We start from the raw sequence: 11,179 nt of genomic DNA on the forward strand, positions 1-11,179 counted from the left end.
GAGTCAAAAATACAAAATTTGATTTTAGAGTCGTCAAGAGAAATATGTGGAAATGTGGAAGCAGGAAATTTGTAAATTTAACAAGCTTTATTGAAACATCTTAACCAGAATGCGAGTATTGGTAAAAGAAGATTGTAAATTAAAAATTCTGAAATGTAAAACTTTTTCATAAACCAATACAGAAATTAAAAAAAAATAAATGTGATTTCTTTGTAATAAAAATAAATCTGAAAAGGAATATTGTAAAACGGAAATTTAGAAATGGATTTTTTTAACTTAAAATATGAAACAGAAAATGATAAGTTTTTGAAAACAGAATTACAATATTGCAATATGAAAATCATAAAATGAAACATTTTTACTAACAATATACAAAACAGGCGAAATTTGAATTTGAAACTGAGAACTGCAAAACGGATGTCTTTGAGTAAAAAAATTCGAAATTGGAATTAAAAATATTGGCTTGTGATATAGCTCAGTTGGCAAGTCAGTTGCTTTCTGAGCCGATGTCCGTGAGTTCGAGCCCAAGAGTAAACATCGATCACAGTTGTACCGGATAAGTTTTTCAATGACTTGTCCGCCAACTTCGTCGTTGATATAAGTCGCGAATGACATGAAGATGTTAAAACGACTATAATCGAAACAAAAAAAAACAAAAAAAAAATATTGGAAAGCTATCGAGCTGATTAACATGTTTATTAATAAGCTAATTCAACAATTATTTAAAAAAACATCTTACATATCTAGAATTTAAAAGTTGGGTATACAGAATTGAAAATAAAAAATCCTAAAATAGAACTCGAAGATAAAGAACTTGAAATTTGAAACTGAAATTGTCAGAAATGTGAAACGGAAAATTGTAAAACCGGAATTCAGCAATGGGAAAATTAGGAAACAGAATTTTTTTTATGAATGGAAATATAAATTGTATATTAAAAATCGCAAAACGGAAATCTTTTAAACTATACGAAAATTGAAAAACTTGAATAATAATTAAAAAGCGAATTTGAAATTGGAAATTTGAAATTGAATGATAAAATTTTGAATTCAAGTTCGGAATCGTGAAGAGAAAAACATTTTAAGCAAAACAAAGACAAAAAATTAAAAGTGGAATCGAAATTTGTTTTGAGAAATTTGAAACGGGGAAATGTGAAAAGGAAAATTAAAATTAAAAAATTTCAAAATATAAAAAAGAGTAAATAACGATTTAAAAACCAAGAAATCATCATTATTTTGATTCTGACAAATCTTTAAAATCAAAGTAACGAAAGAGAGACATCCTAAAATTATTTTTCTAGAACAATCGAAACTTTAAAAAATAAAATGCATTGTAACGATAGATGTTTCGGTAATAAATGTTTAGAATCAACGAAATATTTCACAAGCATATGAATATTAATTGATCAATATAAAAGAAATTGGGAAATTGTAATCTTATAACGGAATTTGTTGGTGGGAAATCGAAACAGGTAACTGAAAACAAAAATCATTCAATAAAATAAATTCAAAATTGCAATTGAAAAATTTTAAACCTTGTAATCAGTAAAATAGGTTTGTAAAAACATATAAAAGGGAATGGGAAAATTGGCCATAGGCATAAAATTGTAACTTGAAAATCGTTAATTGCAAAAACCAAAATTCGCAAAAATTTGCTTTCAAAAATTTTAATATGGATATTGCAGAACAAAATTTTGAAATTTTAAATCATTGCAATTGAAATTGAAGTAAGAAAAACAAAATGACAAAATTGAAAATACAAAATCTTAAAATGGAAGACTTTTTCAAAAAAAAAAAAAAAAAAAAAAAAAAAACAAGGAAAAAGGAATATCTTTCTATAAAAAAGACATCTCTGTTTGGATACGTGAAACGGAAAATATTTACAATTGAAATCCAGAAAGGAAAACTTGAAATGAGATATCGAAATTAGTTATTAGAAAATAAACAAAAATTAAGAAAATTTAAACTACACGCGAACTGAATTTTTATGAATGGGTCCAAACGAGCCAAATAAAAACGAATATCAAAATGAAAATCCAAAATAAAGAATTCGAAAATGTGTGGGAAAATTAATTTATTTAAACATGTAAATCGAAATTTGAAACAAAATCATATATATTTAAAATTTGGAAACGGATTTGTTTTTATGATATCGCAAAGTAGAGATTCAGAAAATAAAATTAAAAAAATCGGAAATCTGTTCGTATGTATGGGTATGAAAATTCAAACCAATAAAGATGGCTAATTAATTGGAAACTGGAAATTTGAGATCATCAAACAGAAATTAGGAATGTTTTAAATCGAGAATTTACTAACAATATGAAATGTTCGATAATCTCTTTTTAAACTTAAAGGCCAAATAATAAATTGCTAATTATGTACTGGACATTTTAAATAGCCAATTGGGAATAACAATCCGAATATTATGAATTTGTAAATTTGATATCGGAAGTGGAAACCGGATATCCGAAATTAGAGATTTAAGATACCAAGTTATTCATTGTTTTTCAGACTAGATTAAATAGAACTCTGGAATCAATAAATATGCCTTGAAAGGAGTTAGTAAAAAAAACCAGAAACGAAAAATAGGTGATCTTGAATATATGGAGCTTTCCAATAATTTGTCCTTAAAACCCATTATAAAAAAAATTAATTAACTGAATAAATAGCTGTTTTACTTCTAATTGATTAATCTTGTTGTATGCGTAGTTTTAGTCGGAATGATTTGGTTAATGAATTAACCGTAGACATTGTTGTTTGTCCAGAGGATGAATGGCCAAGTTGCTTAAAATCCTGTAGAAATAAAAAAAAATGGATACAATAGAATAGTCAACATTTGCGTTCGAAACTAGTTTTTATTGGATAAACATGACAAAAAAATTGATTAACATCAGAATTAACACATCTCAAAGCAGCTAGTTTGGTACAAATAATTTGTTATATCAGGAGTAGGCAAGGAGGCGGATGTAGGGATTGGGATTGATTACGAAATAGATATGAATTGAATTAAATATATGTTCGGGCACAATGCATAATAATTGAGATTTTAATAAGGAGAAGATGAATAAAATTGTATAAGCGTGAGCGTTATGTAACGTTAGCCTATGTCAAATGAGATAAAGTGAACTCATTTCAATGTGTTTGTAATTGATGTTGAGAAGAGATGAGAGCCCGGTCGTATATATATGATAGAGAAACCGATTGAGAGGCTAGAATGGTGTTTGTGTTGGTGAAACGTTCCCTTTCCGAGCCGCGTGGTACCGAGGAGAAGATACGTCAGTTAAGAAAAGTATTTTGGCGAGAACAGTTCGTATCCGTGTTCGAACTCGAAAAAAAGGAAGCAGCAGAGAAAATATGGCGCCGAGGAGAATTCCTCCGGCCACTACACTGTTGAATTCGAATCAGCTGAATCCACCAAATTGTCCCCAGTTTTTGTCAAATAAGAAGAATTGGTCAAAAAAGTAGCGGAAATTGAAGAAAAAGATTAGACGAAGTATAAGTGAAAAAAAACTGATCAATGACATAACTGAAAAAAGTGTGCGCCGACCGATGGAAGATACCAAGAATAAAATATGAATATTTCATACAAAAAATGATAGACAAATATTTTTTTCATACTTTTCCATGATTGATGATAAGATAACCATAATTAAAAGAAAGTTATTTAATCAATCTCCAAGATACACGCATTCATAACTGCCCCATTTATAAATGAATTAAGCTTAAGAAGCAAAAATTATATCATATCGTGCCAATTGTTTATTCACTGAACTTCTGCTGCAGTTTCAATAAACTTTTCGTAGTTATTTAAAAGATTTTTTTTCTTAGTGTGGGATTTTAACGAAAATTTTCCTTATCTAAGCATATATGTAGCAACATTGTGGTGAATCGGTATTGAAAATTGCAAAATTGTTGCGATGTATCAAGTATCAAGAAATCCACGAAAAACTTCCGTTTCTTGAAGCAGATATGGATTCACTTTACATAATACTGCTTGAAAAAAAAAAATATTTTTAAGGAAAAACAAAGCAAAATAGAATACCATGACAAGTGTTGTTTCGAAACACTGCAAATAGTGATGTGCCATGTTTGCAACTTTGGTCTTCGGCGAAGAATACATTTAACATGATTTAGGCATGAAAAATCGAAAATGAGTTCAATTAATTTTAAGGTTGATTACCGAAGATAGTGGCTGTAAACTTTCGCTAGTATTTTAGCAATTATGTTTTTTTTTAATTTTCCTTAAATTATGCGTTTCAATTATTTGATTTACTTTAATCTTTTTAAACTGGAAGCACTTGAAGATTCCTTCAATAAAACTACGATCACAGTAACAATTTAATAAAGAACAAACTTATCCTTTATTGTTATTATTTTATCCCTGAAATTAGGCATCCCCATTTATACTCCCTGAATATTAACATGTCTGACAAAAAAGGTTATTTATGGGGATTGAAAAAAAAAAACAAAAAACGAAATCTGCTAAGCTAAGCGAAAAACAGCTTTAAGGAACGCCATTTTGATATTTTACGGTTCTCAAGTTTGTGAGTTTTTAATGTTGTAAGGCTCTTAAGTTCATGAGTTTCTCGCTGAAAAAGCTGAATTTGACGAGAACAGTTCTAATTTCCCGATTTACACCGTATTGCGGTACATAAAAATAAACGAAATTGAAACTCTCGTACGATGAGCAAGCAGTCAACTAATATTAGATCTATGTTACAAAATTAAATTTTACTAAGAGAAGAGAGACGACTAAGAGAACAAGAAGATTATTTTAGAAAAACATTTCATGTCTGGCCCTCTCCTGAGATTTGTAGAAGAAAATACGGCGCTTAATTTTAAACAACTCAAGAAATGTGCTAATTGACCCATTTCAGCGTTGCGTCACTTCATTTAAAAGAACTATCTAAAATATCTAGGCCAAAATATCCAGGCAATCGATTTTACTCAAAACTGATCAATTTGAAAATTTTCATACGATTTAACATCGAAACTATAGGTGGTGGATAAAATCTGAAAAATGTTTTGGATTCAGGACGCCAAATCTTTCAAAATCAGTTATTAAACATAACCTCCAAAAGTAATGCAGTTTTCTTGAGTTATTGAACACGTATGGAAACTATAAACTCTTAGAGATAACCTACAAACTTTTAGGGATATTACCTTAATAGCACAAGGCAACAAAGGTCACATTTCTCCCAGTTGCGAAGCATTTGAGAGATAAATTTGTTGCGAAAAAGCCGGACGACTGTCCTGCAAAACAGGTGTTCGCTACGAATCCGGTAGGGACAAGACGAGCAGGGGCGCAATGATCGAGGTGATTAGACCAGTGTGTGGAGTGTGGAGTGTGATCTGGCGAATGAGGGAAGTCCGAGAAATTGGGGAACGGTTGCCATGGACCTAGTGAATTGAGGGAATTATGTTCATCAAGTTACGTCGTGAGACGAAATACTACGAAAATAAATAAAATTATTGTGAGGTAAATTGGGGAGTGATGATTCTTAATATGCATAAGTTTTTTTTCTATCAGCTCAACCTTTTGAGATAAATTATGAAAATAGGTGAAATTTGTTTAGTAAATTTGTGCTCTTTGTGAAAATATAAAGAACATTTTAAGCAAATGACATTGTTGATACTTTTTAGTTGACTTATGTCATCTTATATTGCAAATTTTATTAAAGTTGATAAATAAGTTAAAATCTTCAATATCGATTACTCAAAGACTATGTTCTATAAGTGACAGAAAAAGTTGTAATCTTATTTATTCAAATTTCGAAAAATTGAGGAATTTAATGTTTTAAAGCGATGTGTTTCTGAAATTACAACAAAATATCTAGGCAAGATCTGAATCCTTGATTGATTGAAGATATTCAGTTCATTAGTTATCAACGATCGATTTTACTCAAAAGTTATATCAATTTTAAAATTTCTACACGCCATATCACCAAAACTAGCGGTAATAGACACAATCTGTCGAATGATTTGAATTAAGAATATGTTACTAAAAATGCTATTCACTTGTGTAGTGCGCACTGCATGATTAAGCGTTCAATTAATTGAAATATTGGCATTTTCGGTGTTCCAATCATTGAACACTTTAATTTGCAGAGTTCAGGAAAATATAGTTTTTTGAACTGGCACTCTTTCAGATATCACAAAAAAGAATTTTCCGAAACAATCATGATTTAGTCATGTTATGAATCCTCTCTTATCCATTTACCTCTCAAACAAAAAAGTTTGTTTTCTCCATCCGATCGAAAAGCATGCCCAATCATGAACAATATTCTTAAAATTATCGACGTTTTTTCGGTGAATTTTAGTTATAAACTTACCGAAAAACGTCATTAATTTCGAAGAACCAAAATCCTACCGTTTGAAAAATGTTCTAGTTTCTGAGATTTAAATTTTTAGATTCCGAATTTCTCAATGATTTTTCGAACAGAGAAAGGAAATGCTTTTACAATGGAAAAATAATTTTTGTTTATTATTTTTCCTCTATTTAAGGGGGGAATAAGAGCAATCCGGGCACCTAGGCCAATGCGTGGTTCGAGCAGAGAAATTAAGATCAAACTTGAGACTTATTTGACATATGACTAGATAGTCTCTACTTAATTAATAAAAGTCTATCTAAAAAAGCTTCTTCAAAATAGTCAGTCGATAATGACGAAAAAATATGCATGTGGTAGAATGTTTCGAAATTAGTTTAATAAACTTTTTGCACAGGATGTTTCAAAACACGTTAATCACGCTACAGCTAAGAGAAGCATGAAACTAAATATGATAATAAACCTGTTTTTTGAGAAAAATATGTCAATTTTTAGTCTAGAGAACCTTGTTCCATGTGCATTTTTATCTGAAAAAATATGAAGGGGTTGGGAATAACGGCAACAAATCTACACATGTGTGTACTTAGTTTACTAATCGAATTACTTGAAATATATCAGCTGGTCGGGATTCCACCAGACCGAACTGAACGCCAATTTGAAAAAAATGAGTTATATATTGCAGCGGATTCGAAACATGAAAAACTACCTATGCAATAAAAATCAGAACATTATTACTATTTTTTCTGATTTTATGAGAAAGTTTCAATGTTGCAGACAGTGGAAATGGCAAAAATGCGTTGCGCCAAAGTGAACTGAGTGCCACCTTATAGATAGGTGAGAGTGGGGATACTTGATCCCCTTTTCTTATTTTCACCATATCTTTTTGGAAAATTTAGCAACTCGCCGTCTTTTGCATTTTCTGACAGCTTGTAACTTCAAGTTTCTATGCTCCAAAAATTAGAACGATACTTGAACCCGTTGATGAACTAGAAGCATTTTCGTGGGAGTAAAAAAATTGCGATTTTTCAGAAGTTAGGGGAGACTTGATCCCCTTATGAAGGAGACTTGATCTTTTATTCAGAAAGCCCTAATCCTTGTGTAAGAAAATTAAATTTTGCGGATGACACATCCTTATAAGATGATACTAATCTACTACTACAATTTGTTGTGGGCCTTCTGCCCAAACTTGCCTTACGAAATAAAGTCAGTCATTATATAGCATTGTACAAAAACGGTCGCGTTAGATCTCATCCGAACTTCCGTCTCAGGGATCTGTTACAATCTGTAGACAGGATCGAATCAAATTAAATTGATTAAATTTTTCGGAATCTAACGTCGCGTATGCTATAGTACTTCGCAAGTATAGTATTCGGATTGGAATGCCTTTTTGGTGTGATGAGTGAAGCTAAAAAGGTGATAGAAGCGATTTCTATAAGTGAGGCCGAAAACGTGGTCGGAGGACCCGTGGTGGAAGCGAATAGTTTTTCCATTTCCGATAGCGAAGCTTCAGACTCGATAAGCGTTACGGATCGAGATTTTCTCGAGGGTTTACAAGAAAAAGACCCGTCCCGTGTTGGTGCAAATATGACCGAGGAGCAAAAATCCGATCCTACCATCGAAGGTAGCAACTCCACGTTGTTACAGTTGATCGAAGCTTTAAGAAGTATGGCGGCGGTAAATGTGCCTGCACGTCGCTTCGATACCCGTGATGTGAAGGATATCGTAGTTGTGTTTGATCCGGATATTCCAACGACCCCTACGGCAGAGCAGTGGATCGATTCGATCGAAAGGGCTGCTTCTCTTTATAATGGAGATGATGAGTGGAAGTTACAATGTGGAATCTTAAATCTTAACGGAGCCGCCAAATTGTGGTTTAGTGGTGTTACAATAAGAACATGGGCCGATTTCAGAAGGTTTTTGATTCGTGATTTTCCAACATCAGTCGACGTGGTAAGCATTCATCAAGCCATGATGAACCGGAAGAAGCTACCACATGAAAGTCTCGAAACCTACTTCTATAGTCAAGTGGCCTTGGGTAAAAAGGGGAAATTGCCGAACGAAGCCACGATCAAGTATATAGTGATGGGGTTGGAAGGGAAGGTTGGCACGATCACACCAGTGAACTCTCTCCCAGAGTTACTAAAACAACTCAAGTGGTTGGTGGAGATTAGAGAGATGAAAGGCATGAGTGATAGTGTGCGTCGATCACCAGTGAAATCACCAACATTATCAGCGAATATCAAATGCTTTCGTTGCAATGGTGAGGGTCATGTGGCTGCCAAATGTCACGAAAAAAACGCAATGAAGACTCACTCAAACTTTCAATGCTATCGCTACAATGAAAGAGGTCATATTGCCAAAAACTGCTCCAGGAAAACGAACGTAGCTGCTATGCAGGAGATTCGTCAACCCAGCAATTTTGTGAAGACGGTGGTTATTGGTGATCATGAAGTCGATGCGCTTTACGATTGCGGTTCAGCGGTTACGACTATCAAGCAAGGATGCAGTAGTGTGCTGAGTAATATCGAGCCGTGTGATATCATGCTGGTTGGATTCGGTGGCAATAAGGTCAGAATTCAGGAGAAAAGTGTGGAAGTGATTAGTGTTGATGGACTTCAACTCGAGACGGCTGTATGCGTGGTACCGAACAAAGTGCAAGCGAACACTATGATAATCGGTAGAGACATACTCGATCGCGAGGACATTCGCTTCGTGAAAGAGAGGGGAAGTGCTCGTATAGAAAAAGTAGTGAGTTCATGTGAAGAAAACGAACATCGACCCGGACCGAGTGGTATCCAGAAAAATGTGTTTAGTATCCGCGCATACGAGCCGATCGAGGCAAATGAGATAAACACTAGTGGTGGTGACGAAGAACGAGCACAAATACTGGAGCTGATAAAGTGTTTCCGACCTTGTTTCGCAAAAAATTACGAAGAAATGGGTACAGCAAAGGGGTGTGAGTTGGTGATCCAGCTGACCGGAGTGCAAAAACCCATACACACGAAGCAGTATCCGATGGAGTATTCTCGCGAGAAAATAGTGGAGAAAACGGTTACCGATCTTCTGGCTGCAAACATCATCCAACCATCGAGATCACCTTATAATAGCCCAACGCTATTAGTGCGGAAGAAGAATGGAGACTGGCGAATGGTTGTCGATTATCGTGCGATCAACACACACACCGTCAAGGAGTCTTGGCCTATGCCTGTAATTGAAGACTGCCTGAATCGTTTAGTTGGTGGTCGCTTGTTTACAGCTGTTGATTTGTTTCGGGGTTACCATCAAATCCCGATCGAAGAAAATAGCAGAATGTATACCGCTTTTTCGTCAACACTAGGCCATTTTGAGTACCGTAAAATGCCTTTTGGGTTGTGTAACGGAAGTGCCCTGTTCCAGCGTACGATCGATGCTCTTATTGCTCCTCTACGAAACATGGGATTTGTAGCCTATCTCGATGATGTCATATTTTGCGGAAAAAATGTGAAAGATGTGATGGAAAAGTTCGAGGCATTCTTGAAACGCCTATTAGAATGCGGTTTAACGGTGAATTTGGAGAAAACACAATTTTTGCAATCCAACGTGAAGTTTTTAGGCCATGAAATTAGCGAAGGTGTGATTAAACCTGGATCCGAAAAGTTGTTGGCAATCAGTGAATTCCCAAGACCTGAAAGTGTGCGTAATGTCCGAGAATTTTTAGGTCTAGCCAATTATTTTCGTCGATTTGTGAAGGAGTTCAGCATTTTGGCCGAACCGTTGACCAGGCTGACGAAGAAAGATGTGGATTTCGAATGGGGCAGTGATCAAGAGTGTGCATTTTTAGCATTGAAACATGTACTAGCGAGCAAGCCAGTGCTCGTGATGTATGACCCAACCAAAATGTTAGAGCTGCATACAGACGCGTGCTCACATGGGCTGTCGGGCATACTATTACAAAGAATGGAGGATGGATTGCACCCCATAAGTTATTTTAGCCGTAAAACTTCGTCTGTTGAGTGCCAAAAATACAGCTACGAACTTGAAGCTTTAGCTGTGGTTGAATCGGTAGAACGCTATCGAAAGTATTTGTTGGGAAGACCCTTTATAGTCGTGACGGATTGCGAAGCGGTGAAGAAGACTGTAGCCAAGAAGACCATGTTGCCAGCTGTGGGTAAATGGCTACTGAAACTTCAAGAATACGACTACAAAATGGAACACAGAAAAGGAGAGAAAATGAAGCACGCCGATTGTCTCAGTCGTAACGCTGTTGGTGAACCAGAATCGGATGAACCCGAACCGGTTTTGGCTCACGTGATGCAAGTTAACATCAGAGAGGATGAGTGGTTGAAGCTGTTACAACGAGAAGATCCAAAATTATTTGAGTTATTGAATATACTCTCTAAGCCGCCAGTCGAAAACCGAGAGAGACAAGTGCATAAAGATTATGTGCTGAAGGATACAGGTGTTATGAAGAAGTGTCAAGATGGACTGAAGTGGGTGGTACCAGTTCGTGCACGCTGGAGAATAGCTCGAAATTATCACGACGATCTTGGACATAGAGGTGTCGAAAAAGTGTTAGCTGCAATACGTAAAAATTTCTGGTTTTGTAGAATGCGTAACTACCTTAAACGCTACATCGGTTCCTGCGTTCATTGTGCTTATGTTAAGGCGAAAGGAGGTACCAGAGAAGGGCTGCTACATCCCATCGAAAAAGTTCCCGTACCCTTCGACACCATTCACTTGGACCACCTTGGTCCGTTTCTGCGTTCTGCGTCGATGAACGAATACATAATTGTGCTTGTGGACGGATTTACCAAATATGTCGTGGTGAAAGCCGTAAGAAACACCAAAACGAGTCCAGTTCTCCAGATGTTGAACGA

This window comes from Uranotaenia lowii, chromosome 2 (genome assembly GCF_029784155.1).
Source record: "Uranotaenia lowii strain MFRU-FL chromosome 2, ASM2978415v1, whole genome shotgun sequence".
NCBI classification, from domain to species: domain Eukaryota; kingdom Metazoa; phylum Arthropoda; class Insecta; order Diptera; family Culicidae; genus Uranotaenia; species Uranotaenia lowii.